Genomic DNA, 15,463 nt, shown 5'->3' with positions numbered 1-15,463 from the left:
ATTTCCTGGAACTTTATTTAATAAATGGAAGCCTTGTGCATATGAGTGAATGAAAGAAGTCACGGGATGACTCTACTTAACTAGCTCGGGGATGGAAGGTATGCTCCCTTTCATCTAGAGTGTGGGAGAGTAGGTGTGATGAGCTGACTCCCTTCGTAACAGCATAAAAAAAAAATCAAAGAAAAGGGAGTAAAAATGTGCTTAATGATAAGTAAACGCCTTGATAAAAAACTAGGGGACTTGATTAGAAATTGTCTAAATTCGCTAAGTATAGATTGGATACAATCACGCACACACACTACCACAAAGGATTTTGACCTAGGGAAAAGTACTTGAATTCTTGATAAGTCTAGCATGTTGAAGCATATCGTTCTGAGGGTTGAAATTCAATTTTGTCCTACTGTCTTACTATCGAACTTTGCCATGACATTATGCTTATGTAACTGCTATCCATTGCTTGAGGACAAGCAATAGCTTAAGTTTGGGGGTGTGTTAACTTCCTAAAAAGGCTACTTTTAAAGCTTTTTTCACTTAAGTTATTGTTTGTTTAAAAGCTCATTTTAGTCATTTTAGGATCATGTAGTTGTATATAGTTGCATTTGTGGTGGTTATGCTATTTTATTTCTTAATGGTGCTGTTTGAGGGAAAGGTGCAGTTTGTCTATGGTGTGCAGAGAATAGCAAGAAAAAGGATTCTTTGGGAAGTAATGCCGCGGCATCACACGTTGCTAAAGCAGATTGAAATGCCTTGGCATTTTCGGCGTAGAAAAAGACAAAAAGATATTTTTGTATCAGGACAGCTGTCTCTGCACGTGAAGGACTGCTGTAACCGCCTGCCAGAGCTGCCAATGGACCACTGCCACTTGGAGGATAAGGTTCATGCACAACATGTGATTCTAGGGGTATGAGGGGTATTTTGCACCCAACAAACTCATCATTACCCCTAGATATTTTTTATTATATATGACACCTCATGGGAGAGAGAGATACACGGACAGAGAGCACACGCATAGAGCAGAAAAATCACATTTTTATTTTCTCTTTTCCTTTCTTCTTCCTTGGGATATTCCTCCATTGATAAAGCTCCAAGGAGTGGCAAGCTAGGCGCCGAAAGGAGCTAGCGAGCTAGGTGGTTCGTGGTGGCCGAGAGGAGACCTCCGGTGACGCGTCGAAGGCTTCTTCTCGCTTCATTTTTTTGCTGCTATTTTTATATTATTTTTTTGGGTTGTTGGAACGAATATTTTCATGACTTTGTGTTTGGATATTTCGAACCCCACCATGAACTAACTTATTTGGTGGTGGTTGATTTAATGGTTGTTTAAACTTTATTTTTAATGGTATATTTAAGTTTATTTTGGTTCTTTATTTGCTTTGCTTATGAATGCTTCACCATCTAGGCTTGTAAGAGGCATGGAAATGTCCATCTCTTAGATGAAGGTTAGGTATTCGGAAGAATCCTAAACTAAAAATACTTGTAAGTATTCGGAAGAAACACAAGATAAGATCCTCATAAGCAATGGGTTATGGTAATTTCAAGGGGCTTTGAACCGGCATAGGAATATTATAACTTAATCCCTTAGATCTCGGAAGAGACTAGGTTAGGATTTCAACGACTAAAAAGGGTGTCTTTATCAATAGGGTAGGCTGTCCAACATCGTTGAGTGAGAGCAGATGCCTTGGCATCCTATTCTGTTAGGTTCTTTTGAACACCTTAGGAAAGCCCTGTCGAGTAAGTAAAGACAAGATAGCTTAAATATACTTGAGAAATAAGTTTAGCAACCTTAGACCAATCCTTACCATTCATTTCATTGGAAGCTTGTCACGTGAGGATTATTTTCTTCTTATTTTATTTATTTATCTTTTTATTTAATGTCTTTACCATTTTTCATTGCCTTGACATTTCACCATACTCAATATTAAACATCCATCATTGCCACTGCATTTCCATTTGCTACACCATCACACCATCAATCCGCATCCACCAGCATACACATTTCCATTACCGTGACATTTATATATATATCAAGACTAACTATACTTAGATAATTTAGTGCGTTGCTTTGGTTAGACTTTCGTAATTTCACCCAATCCCTGTGGAGACGATACTCACTCATCATTATATTACTTGAGCGATTGTGTATACTTGCACATTATTTGTGTATATTTTATAGTACTCACAACACACGAACAATAGTTATGGTATATGTATGTTTTAAAAGAACATTGACCTCATTGTTATTATGCCTAACTAAGTGATTACTTAGCGTGTGTTGATTTCATGCGTAGGTATTAGTACGAGCAAAGTAAAGAGTGCATCTGACATCACAAATCAAGGGTCGCCTTATCAGTAACTGTATGACAACCATGTCTACTTTTGATGTATTTAGTTGGTATGTAATAGACCTAGGAATATACTCTGAAAAGTATTTTGACATATGATGATGTAAAAATTAAAGATGTTTGAACCTTTAAGATATGTTTACATATTAATTAAATGAATGTTTTAGTTTATTAAATTAAACTATTTTATGATTGGAACAAAAATTTTTTTTACTGGTTTTTCAATAGTGGAAAGTTTAAAAAGTGATGTGACATTTAAGACTCGTTTACGAAAATGTATACGGGAAATTGGATGTTACATCCTTTGAACTCGATAACACATGCCCTTAGTATATCTTTCAGGATTTAGATAGTTCACTCAGACTGTCCATCTGTTTGAGGGTGAAAGGCTGTACTAAAGTTCAATCGAGTCCCTAAAGCTCCATGTAAAGTCTTCCAAAATCTTGAAGTGAATCGTGGATCTCGGTCGGATACTATCAAAGCAGGCACATCATGAAGTTAAACAATCTTTTTGATGTACAATTCAACATACTTGTCCACAGAGAAATAAACTCGGACAGGAATGAAATGTGCTGACTTGGTCAATCGATCAACTATCACCAATATTGAGTCTCTTTTATTCAGAGTTAAGGGTAACCCCGTTACAAAATCCATTATAACATTTTCCCATTTTCACTGAGGAATGGAGATTGGTTGTAGCAATCCCGAAGGAACATGATGTTCAGCTTTAACCTGCTGACACGTCAAACACTTAGACACAAATTCCGTGATCATTCTTTTCATTTCTGGCCACCAATAACGACTTTTAAGATCCATGTACATCTTGCTTTCGCCTGGGTGCATAGTCAATGGACTATGATGAGCTTATGAAAACAAGTCATTTTTCAACTCCTCATCATCTGGAATAACAAGCCTTCCACGATAATACAAATTACCATCGAGCTTTACTACAAATTCCTTATTTTCCTCATTTTCACTTGCTCTATTCTTTTCAAATACTTATCATCTTTATCTTGTACATCTTTAATTTAATCCAGTAACACCAACTTAATCTTTAACTCCGCAAGTAATATACCATCTCCACTTAATGAAAATCTCGCATCTAAGGCTCGCAAAGCTGAGAACGTCTTCCAAATCATAGCATTAGCTACCACATTTGCTTTCCCAGGGTGGAAATCAATTACCACATCATAATCCTTGAGAAGTTCAATCCATCTTCACTGTCTTAAGTTTAGCTTTTTTTGAGTAATCAAATACTTATGATCCGTGTAGATGTAGTAACACTCACCATATAAGTAGTGACACTATATCTTCAGAACAAGCACTACTGCAGCCAACTCCAAGTCATGCATTGGATATTTTCTCTTGTATGGTTTCAATTGGCTCGATGCATATGCCACCACTTTACCTTCTTGGATCAATACACATCTCAAGCCATTATGGGATACGTCACTGAAAACCACATAATCCTTGCCAGATTTTGGTTGGACCAATACTAGAGCTTCTGTCAAAGTTTTCTTCAATGCTTTAAAACTATTTTGACATTCAGGGGTCCAAGCAAATGGCACATCTTTTCTTAACAACTTGGTCAAAGGGAAAACTACCATCGAGAAGTTCTTAACGAACCTTCGATAATAACCTGCAAGACCTAGGAAACTCCTAACTTCTGACACATTCTTTGGAATTTCCCAATCTAATATAGCTTTTACCTTATGAGGATCCACCCGAAACCCTCATGCAGAAACCACATGTCTAAGAAACGTTACTTCTAATAGCCAAAACTCACACTTAGACAGTTTAGCATAAAGTCTCTTGTCTCGTAGTGTTTGAAGAATCATATGCAAATGAGCGTCATGCTCCTCATATGTCTTTGAATACACCAAGATATCATCAATGAAGATGACTACAAACTGATCGAGATAGGGCTGAAACACTCTATTCATAAGATCCATAAACCCGATAGGTGCATTAGTTAACCCAAATGGCATAACTACGAATTCATAATGACCATACCTCCTCCTAAAGCTGTCTTTGAAATATCTTTATCTTTAATCTTCATCTGGTGATAACCATAACGCAAATCGATCTTAGAAAATACCGAAGCTCCCTTTAACTGATAAAAAATCATCGATTCTTGGAAGAGGATACTTATTATTTATGGTCACCTTATTGAGCTGTCAATAATCAATGCAGAGATGCATCAAACCATTTTTCTTGTTTACAAATAGTAATGGTACACCCCAAGGTGATACACTGGGTTTGATGAATCCTTTATCCAAAAGCTCTTGGAACTGAGTCTTTAGCTCACTCAGTTCTTTCGGGGACATTCGGTAAGGGGCCATCGAAATCGGTACTGATCCTGGAGGTAATCCTTGTAATTTCTCAGGAAATACTTCTGGGAACTCTCGGACAGTCAAAATGTCTTCTAATCTTCTCTTCTTGGTTCAAATATCGATCACATTGGTGATAAAAGCTTGACACTACCGATATCACATTAGCTAAGGGATTGAGTCTCTCATTAACCACACTGAGTTTTGATCCATTGAGACTTTTCAAAACAACTCGCTTTAGTCGACAATCAACATTGACATGATAATGATATAGCTAATCCATTCCCAAGATAACATCGAACTCGTTAAAGGGTAATTTTATTAGATTAGCAGGGAATTCAATTCTCTGAATCCTTATAAGACACCATAGCAAAATTTTTCACCCGAACACTATGCCCTAATGGGTTAGTCACAATCACAACACTACTAATAGGTTCTAACTGAATTCTCAAATCATTCACCAGTTTACTACTAACGTAAGAGTAATTTGATCCCGGATCAATAAAAACTAAAACATGTTTACCAGCTAACTGAAAAGTACCTGTAATGATTTCAGGATCATCACTAGTCTTAAGGTTATACACTCGAGTAGTAGAGCGCACTTCAGGTTGAGTGGTCGACTTATACTGATTCCTTCATTGACCTCGTCCTTTACCTCTCAAAGGTGTAGTAGCGGATCTCTTGGTTTTTGCATGCTCTCCGATCATCATTGGGTACTCCTGAATAAAATGTCCTATCTCACCACACTTAAAACATGCTCCAGAGACTCTTCGATATATGCCACTATGTTTTTTACCAATATACTGACATTGATTTGACTTTTTCAATCTCAATTCCACTGATTGAGTCTGTCTAGCTTTTCCAGGATTGAATCCTCTACCTGAGGATGCAGCTGACTCTGATCTAGTATGAGGTTGAAAATTCAAACTTGATTTTTCTTCGATTGTAATGCACTTGACGAGGCACCAGCTATTTTATTCCACTGGGTCTTTTTCTCCACAAATCTCTCATTTTGAGCTCGCTCCAAGGCTTTGGCTCGTTTCACTACCTCTTAGAATGAAGAAAGGTTCAATGCTAACAACAACTCTTTCAATCGAGGGAACAAACCCTTAACAAACCAATCAAAGGAGTCTTTCTCTGTAGGGACCAACTCTGCTGTAAATCTGCTCAGCTTGTTGAACTCGCACTCGTACTCATACACAGTGCGATTCCCTTGCTTCAAACTCATAAATTCTTGTTTCATCTGACGAAGGAGCTGTTCACCGATGTACTTGTTCTTAAACTCTTTCAGAAAGAACAACCATGTCACATTAGTACACCATATTCTTGCTTGTCCTCTCAATAATGAAACTACCCCATCCATCTTCTCTATTTAAGAACAATGGAGACTATCTAGCATAATCTTAGTGTCATTTAGCCATAGATCAACAACAATGGGACCTTCTTCAGCTTCTCCTCTAAATTCAGGTGCTTCTAAATTTCTTATCTCTTTAGCCACATTCATCTTAGAAGCTAAGGTAACAGACGGTTGTAAACGCGTTAGGATCATATCCAACATCTTGAAAAAGTTCCCTTGATCTTGTACAAACACTCCCTGAGGCGCCTGTTCTTCACTTTGCCTACTTGGGGCAGTTGAATTACTGCTACCCTCATTTCTATCTCCCGCCTCACTTCAGGAGCCTTCATAGTCTGACATCTATTAAGATCAAATTGTTATTTGATCGCTTGTAAATATATATGCTAAGGCAAGCAATTTTGTGTAAGTATACACAATTGAATCATGTAATATAGGGTAGGTGGGTTATCGTCTCATCAGGGATTGGTCTAGAAATTTATCTTCACCATAACTAGAACTAGACGTCACAAACTAATTCATACTATCTTGTCAAACTCAAAAAACTAATATTAATAACACAAGGAAATATTATAATGTATGATTGCAGAAAAGTTTGGTCTAGACAAAATAAATATGCATACTACTAAAACAAAACAAAACAAATACAAATGTTGATTTAAATATAATTCAAAAAACCTCACATATTCAGACCTATCACAGAGCACTTATGCTAATCTTTTGCATTGACAACAATTATTCTAAGTCTAGAATGAATTATTATGACTTGCTTAAGCTGTCCGACATGATTACTAAGTATTCATAGACGGTTGCTATGGAAATACTCAGCGTTAACTAAAACCCTTGGTTTGTCAGACTATTGTTGTAGCAATACCTCTTAGCGTGAACTATAGGCATTTTCTATCCTACTCTAGTGTTTATCCCTTTTAGTTGATTAAAACTCTCTCCTTATCTCTAAGGTAGACAAGTTAGAACATCACCATCCCGAATCCATTCCATTGTTCACATAGATCTAGAATCTAAGAATCACTATCTAGACAAAAGGCGATCTCTCGATGCTCTTACATTGCCAAGACATGTTTTACAAAAACCACAGGTGATCTCTCGATGCTCTTACAGTGTCAAGGTAAAATATTCAAACAATGAACAAAACAATCTTGAGCAAAAGCGTAATTCATCATTCATAAAGCAGAAAATAATTGTCTAAGCAAAACAAAGATTAACACCAAGTAAAACAATCATGGTGCTATCAAAAAGTCATCCAAGATTCAACATTTAATACAACCCCAAACATGTAAAGACTTTAAGAACAAAGGAAGAATGACTCCCAAAATCGAGGGCTCTGTTGTGACAATTCTGATCAGCGCCATGCCTGCCTTGGTGATTAGCCTCTCTCGAGACCTGATCACCACTCTACTATAGTCTGGTTATGGAGGACACCAAGGAAGGTCGGTGGGTAAACGATGAGAAAGCACTACAGTTGCTTGCTCCCGCCTTCAGTAAAGCTCTTCTCTCTTCTTTCTTGCCTATTTTCTTTGGCAGCTACGACTGAATATTTATAGGGAGTAATCTCCTAGGGTTTCTCATGATTGAAGATTCCTTAAATAACCGTTTCTATCTTGTCCAACCTAAAAAAGAAAGGCGGCTGTCAGCTATCAGAATATTTAAGGCTTGCTTGCACGTGAAGAAGGTCATCCAGCTGGCATGTGACATAGGCGGTTTCGTTATATCTGCTTCAGACTCTTCAGATAAACCTTGCCTTGGAAAGATAAATCTGCTCCTCACATTCTTATCTATTCCATTGGCCCTTGCAAATTACATTGTGGCGACTGAAATGTTCTTCCTCTGTAGGTTTCCTACATATTCACAATCCACACACATCCTTTCTCCTCAGCAGCATCAGTTAAACCAAATAAATCTTGTCGAAGCAAAACTTATCAACCATAAGCAAATATAACTTAAATGCAACTAAATGCAATTAAAATGCTGTGCATACTTTGTTTAGACGAGAAATAACTTAAGTGAAAATACCAAAAATTGAGTTTTTTACGGAGTTATCATACCCTAAACTTAAACTATTACTTGTCCTCAAGCAATGTACAATAGCTAGAACAAAATTAAAATTGTCATGGCAAAGCATTGTTAAGAAAATCATATGGTTTGCGATTTCAACCATCAGCAAAAATAGTTGGCCTCAAGATGTTCAACAATCATATCAGTCAAGTCCATTCCCTAGTCAGGATTCCTTGCTATTGTGTGTGCGTGATTGGAATCAGTCTATGCATAAAGGTAATTAGAAAACTTAAAGTAAGTGCTTCTGGTTTGTCAATGCATCAAATTATTTGTCACGCTTAGTTTATACTCCTAGTTATTTATCAACTTTTTTTTCTTTTTTTTTCTCTTTTTTTTTTCATTGGGGAGTCAACTCATCACACCTACCGTCCCACACTCTAGGTGAAAGGGAGCATACCTTCCACCCCAAGCTAGTCGGGAAGAGTCATCCTGTGACTACTTTCATTCACTCATATGCCTCGGTAACTCTTAATTTCTTATGGAGTTTTTCTATTTATGCATTTGCATAGAGGTGTGTCCCTTTTATTTTTCAAGTTTTAAACACTAGGGAGTTCCACCTTACCCTTAAAATATTTTTAAAGTCTCAGTAAGTAGAAAGTTCTTTCCTAAAAATTTCACAGATTACCTTAAGCAGGGACAACCTACAATCGTGTTTATAAATTTTAAAGAATCAGGCCTAGGGTTGGTTCTTTTACTTGAATAGTCTTAAAAATAATTCTGTCCTAGGCAATCAAATTTTGCATTCATCATCGGGCATCCCTAATCCATTCCAAACAATAAACCTAACATGCTTATTTCATGATAACCAAAATTTTCAACCAAATAGCATCAATTTTTTTTTTAACAAAGTATGGAAAAATATAGAACAATACCTCCCCTAAACTTGAGGGATGCATTGTCCTCAATGCATGAGAACTAAATCTTCATGAATCTAAATGCAAATACAAAAAAAAAACTAAAATGTAAACTTACTATGGTGGGGTGGCTTGACTGGATGCCCTCGTTCGGTATCGTTTGGGAGGAGAGGGACTCTATGATCCCGAGTCTACTGTTGCTATCATTGAGGGTGATGGCTGAAGGATAAAGCTTGCCGTTTGATTGATTCACTTCTTGCTGGTCGAGGCTCGTGCTGGAGTTGGTTGCTCGGTAGTAAGAGTCGGTTGTGCAGGAACTGGAGCTAGACTTTAATCTGCTTCATGGACTGGCATTGCTTGATGGAAAGGGGACTGTATGGGACCTCGCTCGGGTTGGTTCGGGGATGGGGTGAAATCTTCATTGGAGAAGAAGTTAGGTGGGGTCTCTTGACTGCTCTCGGAGGTTGAGAAGGATGGGGAGCTGAGGAACTCTTCAGTGTCGTCATGGCCTTCCTCTGGTACAGGTAAGACATGGGTGGCTAGTGGTGGCATATCTGTGGGTACTTCTGGGGGGACATTCGATGTTGAGGCATTAAATGTGCTGTCGCTAGAATTATATTTAAGAATGACGCTGGAGAATGATGGTAGATTGTCGGTTATGATCGGGAGCAACTCCTTGAGAAAGACGTTGAGTTGTGCGTCCTTTGCCTTGACGTACTCGAAGAAGATCTCCATGTGATCCTATAAGCGGCTTATCTTCTCACGCATTTCTCGCGTATACGTGACCACTGCTGCCATTCTGGCCGCGACAACAGATTTTGCTCCCCTCTCCAGACCTTCATGCGGGGCGTTGTCATCGAAACTTATCAGCTCGTGTGCTTTTTCCTTGGAATACCCTCCTTGGATTTAATGAAATCCTCAAAGGGCTCCTCGAGTACCTTATTTTTTCTGCACAGAGCAGTTATCAAGTTAGGAAACAAAATATTACCACGGTTCCTTTTGGAGCTCTCATGGATTTGTTCGAAGATGAGTTCTCCAACATCGATCTTCCTTCCGTATATTATCGAGTGTAAAAACATTAATCTTTTCACGAGAACAGTTGTGTTCTGAGATGTTGGCATAAGTTTACCCTTGAGAAAATGGTTCCACATTTTTACGAAGGGCTTAAGGGCTCGGTGATCGACTCTCTTCCTCGTTAGAGTATTCCCTTCGAACTTGGCCCATCCGAAGCAAAAATCTTCAAGAACTCCACTGCATGTTTCCTGGTCTGCCTCAACCATAAATTTCTTATGATGCTCCTCCACTTTCCCCAACTTGAAGTATCTGTTGAGTGCTGAAGGGGAGAATCAAAGGAGCTTCCCTCGGACGTACACCGTGTGGTTGGACGACTCTTCAAGATGGGCGTAGAATCCTTGGCCATTACTGGTGCTGCGTCTTTGGGGTGGCGAGCAAACTTCTCCCAGTTGTGCTTTTTGATCACATCCATGACCTCCAGTCAAAATGGCTCTTCATCCTCTGTTGGAAAGACGAACCCATCTTTCAAATACAGTTGTCATTTTTGGAGGATTTTGAAGTGTGCTTCGGCTTCGGCTGTTTGAAAATGTTCGAAGCTCGGTGTTAGGGCTGGGTTTTACTTTGAACTGGTCATGAAACTTTTTTATGTGCAGTGAAGTTGGCGGCGGTGATGTGGAAGATTTTGTTGAAAGAAAATAATGTTTTCTTAGTTGGTAGAGAGAAAGGAGGCACGATGAAGAAGAATGAGTTGGGTGGTTTTTTTTTTCTGGAAAGTAATGGATGGTTTAGGGGTAAATTGGTCCTTACACGAGGGGAAAATATTTGGCATTAAATGTGTGATATTTTATTAGACGTAAAGTTGGGAAAAAGATTGCTTTCCCTCTTTAATTCTGTCGCCTAAACCTCTTTCCCCATGGTTTCCTTTCTTTTCATGCGTGAGCTATCTCCCCACGCTACCATGTGTACTCTGCATGCCTACATTAAATAAAGAAAAGAAAATAAAACAAAACAGATAATGAAAGCATAAAATAAATTAATTTATTTATGTATAGAATTCAAATTTTTGTTGCCTAGGCAATGGATTTTTGTTCAAGCAAGTAAGGAAAACTCTTGGGTATCATGTTCCATTGATGTCAGTTTGTCGTGCTTGAATGGGGCTCCTTTATACTCATTTAGCCTCTGCTCGTTCACCTTGACGATGGAACCATAATCATGGTTCTTGATTTCTATTTCCCCATTGTTATGAACTTGATGCACGATGAACGGTACTGACCATCGTGATTTTAGCTTGCCTGGGAATAACTTAAGACATGAATTGTAGAGCAATACTTGTTGTCTAGAATAAAATTTCCTAGGCAATATTTTTCTGTCATGCCATCGTTTTGTTTTCTCTTTGTATAGCTGGGCATTCTCGTATGCGTGTGCTCTGAATTCATCCATCTTGTTTAGCTCCAAGAGTCTTCTTTCTCCAGCAAGCTGAGCATCTATGTTTAACTTTTTGATGGCCTAGTAAGCTTTATGTTCAAGTTCCATAGGTAGATGGCATTCTTTTCTGTAAACCAGTTTGAACGGGGACATTCCCAATGGTGTCTTAAATCTCGTGCGATAAGCCCATAGTGCTTTATCTAGCTTTGGCGACCAGTCCTTTCAACTTAGGTTGACCACCTTTTCAAGGATTTGTTTGATTTCCCAGTTAGACACTTTGGCTTGTCCATTAGTCTGAGGGTGGTATGCCATAGCGATCCTATGTCGTACTCCATATAATTTCAATGCCTTGGTAATTAATTTGTTGTCAAAATGTGTTCCCTCATCAATAATTATGGCTCGTGGTGTTCCAAAATGTGTGAATATATTTTTGTGCAAGAATTTCAACACTGTCTTGCAATCATTCTTAGGTGTTGCAACGACTTCAAACCACTTGGATACATAATCCACTGCTAAGAGGATATACAAATCTCCAAAGGATGCGGGAAAGGGTCCCATGAAGTCGATTCCCCATACGTCGAAAAGTTCAACCTCCAGAATATTTTACCATGACATCTCATGTCGTTTTGATATGTTCCCTGTTCGTTGGCATATATCACACGACTTATAGAATTCATACGCATCCTTATACAATTTGGCCAATAGAATCCAGACTGAATTACTTTCACTGCTGTTCTCATTCCACCAAAATGCCCTCCATACGGTGACGAGTGACATTGAAGTAGAATTTCTTTCTGCTCTTCTTCTGGAATGCATCTTCGGATTATTTGGTCTCCACATTGCTTGAATAAAAACATTTCATCCCAGTAATAATGTTGCACATCATGTCAAAACTTCTTTCGGCCCTAGCTAGATAAATCAGGAGGGACAATACCACTAATAAGAAAGTTAACTATGTCAGCATACCACAACTCAACCATGATAAATAATATTTTATCTTTAGGGAAATCTTCTTGAATTTCTATTATGTCAAGGCAATCAGATTTTTTATCTAGTCTATACAAATGGTATGCTACTTGATTTTCCGTACCTTTCCTGTGTTTGATCTCTAAATCGAACTCTTGTAGTAATAATATCCGTCTAATTAACCTAGGCTTTGCATCTTTTTTATTGATCAAATATTTAATGGCAGAATGATCTGTATGCACAATTACCCTAGTTCCTATTAGATATGGCCTACACATATCAAATGCAAATACTACTGCTAAGAGTTATTTTTCAGTGGTGGTATAGTTTACTTGTGCATCATTAAGAGTACGACTCTCATAGTAGATAACATGAAAGATTTTACTTCTTCGTTTCCCTAGCACTGCTCCGACTGCATAGTCACTAGCATCGCACATGAGATCAAAATGTTCGTTCTAGTCTGGTAGGATAACAATTGGTGCTACCGAAAGTTTCTTCTTCAAATCTGTAAAGACAATCAAACAATCATTAGTAAATTCAAATGGATGATTTTGCTGAAGTAAAAGGCACAAGGGTTTAGAGATTTAAGAAAAATATTTTATGAACCACCTGTAGAAGCCTGCATGTCCAAGGAAGCTGCGTACACCTCTCACATTGGTGGGTGGGGAAAGGTTTGCAATTACTTCCACCTTGTCTTTATCGACTTCGATGCATTGACATGAAATTTTGTAACCCAATACTATTCCGTCGGTTACCATAAAATGGTATTTCTCCTAATTTCATACTAGGTTGGCTTCTTCACATCGTTTAGTACCTTGGATAAATTATCGAGACATCGGTTGAAATCGTCACCTGAGACGGAGAAGTCATCCATAAATATTTTCATACATTCTTCTATCATATCTGAAAAGATTACCATCATGTATCTTTGGAAGGTAGCTGGAGTGTTACACAGCCCAAACAGTATTCATCTAAATGTATAGGTACCATATGGGCATGTGAAAGTAGTTTTCTCTTGATCATCAGGTGCTATGACTATTTGATTATATCTGGAGTATCCATCGAGGAAGCAATAAAATGCTTTTCCCGCTAACGTATCTAGCATTTGGTCGATAAAAGGTAAGGGAAAATGGTCTTTCTTTGTTGCTTTATTAAGCTTCCTATAATCCATACATATGCACCAACCCATGATTGTTCTAGTGGTGAGGAGCTCGTCATGTTCGCTTTTAACCACAATCACACCACCCTTATTTGGCACACACTGCACCAGACTGACCCATGAACTATCAGATATATGATAAATCACTCCCGCATCCAGCCATTTTATAATTTCCTTCATGACTACCTTCTTCATGATTGGATTGAGCCTTCTTTGGAATTCTACCGAAGTACTATGACTATCTTCTAAATTGATCTTATGCATGCATATGGCAGGGATAATTCCCTTCAAGTCTGCCATTGTCCATCCTAGAGCCTTTTTGTGTTGTGACAAAACATTCAACAAACTATTCTCCTGTCCGGAGGTTAGATTGCCTGAGATTATTACCGGTAAAGTTTCATTAATTCCTAGGTATGCATACTTCAAATGTGATGGAAAAGTTTTAAGCTCCAATTTCGTTGCATGTTGTAAAGATGATTATGGAGAATTAACTTCATCATAATCTAATGGTTCAAATTTCATACCTGATTTATTATGAAGAAGCCTCGATTGTTCCTTTTTCTTTCCTTCGTATCCTGTATTGGTGTCATTTTTGGAACACCCATTGTGTGCTTTATTCAGATTTCTGTTGTCAGGGCCATAATTCCCAAAATCGTCTTATGAAAATAACTCGCTTGGGCCAAAGTTTTCTTGTTCGTACATCTCAGTTGTAGGGTTATGGTACAAAGCACTGTATTCGTATAGTCTTAGAGATTCACCGTGTCCAAGGATTGCCTTTTCCTCTATTTTTCTAATGCATTGGCATTCCTCTGAGTCGTCCATATATTTCATGGAATTGAATACATTGATGGTGACACTTTGCTCTCCTACTCGTATTGTGAATTCTCTCTTTTCACAATCTATTAGGATTCTTCTAGTGGCTAAAAAGGGTCATCCCAGAATGATAGGTGCATTTTCATCAACTTCACAGTCCAAGATGAGGAAATCTTCTGGAAATACGAATATTTCCACCTTTACTATGACGTCTTCTATTCTTCCCTCGGGCCGCACATAAGACCGATCGACTAGCTGTATGATCACTGTGGTTGGTCAAGCGTCATACCCTCATAGTTTCATAAATATGAACTTTGGTATGAAGTTTACACTTGATCCCAAATCAACAAGAGCTCGTCCTACAAAGTCATTACCAATTGAGCATGGATTATAAAGCTTCCAGGGTCTTTTTGTTTTGGTGGGAGTTTGCTTATTGTAGAACATATTTATGTTGTCGTAGTAACACGTTCTACATTCCTCTTCTTCGTAACGATATCCTTGAGAAACTTGACATAGGAAGACATTTGCTCGATGGCTTCAAGTAAGGGCACATTGATATACAACTGGAACAGAACATCAACAAATTTCTTGAACTGAATGTCATCATTATTCTTCTTCAATTATTCAGGGAATGGTGGTGGAGGTCTCACATTATCTGCTGTTGGTATTGAGGAATCTATGGCATTGGCTATGAATTTCTCATTATCTGGATGATGTTTTTCTGAGCCTCCATCATTTACCTTCTCTTCAGGCTTTTCATCTTGTTCCTCATTTTTAGCTTGATCATCTGGTTGTGTTTTGCCATGGCGAGGACTGTTTAGATGTTCTCCCCCATACTTGTCATTTTGGTTGACATGTGTTCCACTCCTTAGTGTAAGTACACCGCATTGCTCCTTTGCATGATGTTTAGTGATCTCCGTATCACTAGGGAGATTTCCTTGTGGGCGAGAATGTAATGCCGTAGCAATTTTTCCCACTTGATTCTCCAATGCTCTTAGAGATGAACTATGGCTTTGTAAAAGTGTGGCTTGGCTTTGTAGTAATTTCCCTTGATTTTTAATTGTTACATAATGCTCGTGCATCAAGGTCTTTATTGAGGCCATGAAATCTTTTGTCAAGGCCATAAATTCCTGCAA

This window comes from Hibiscus syriacus, unplaced genomic scaffold, assembly GCF_006381635.1.
Source record: "Hibiscus syriacus cultivar Baekdansim isolate YM2019G1 unplaced genomic scaffold, ASM638163v2 tig00116970_pilon, whole genome shotgun sequence".
Classification (NCBI taxonomy): Eukaryota; Viridiplantae; Streptophyta; class Magnoliopsida; order Malvales; family Malvaceae; genus Hibiscus; species Hibiscus syriacus.
This window is presented reverse-complemented; position numbering follows the sequence as displayed.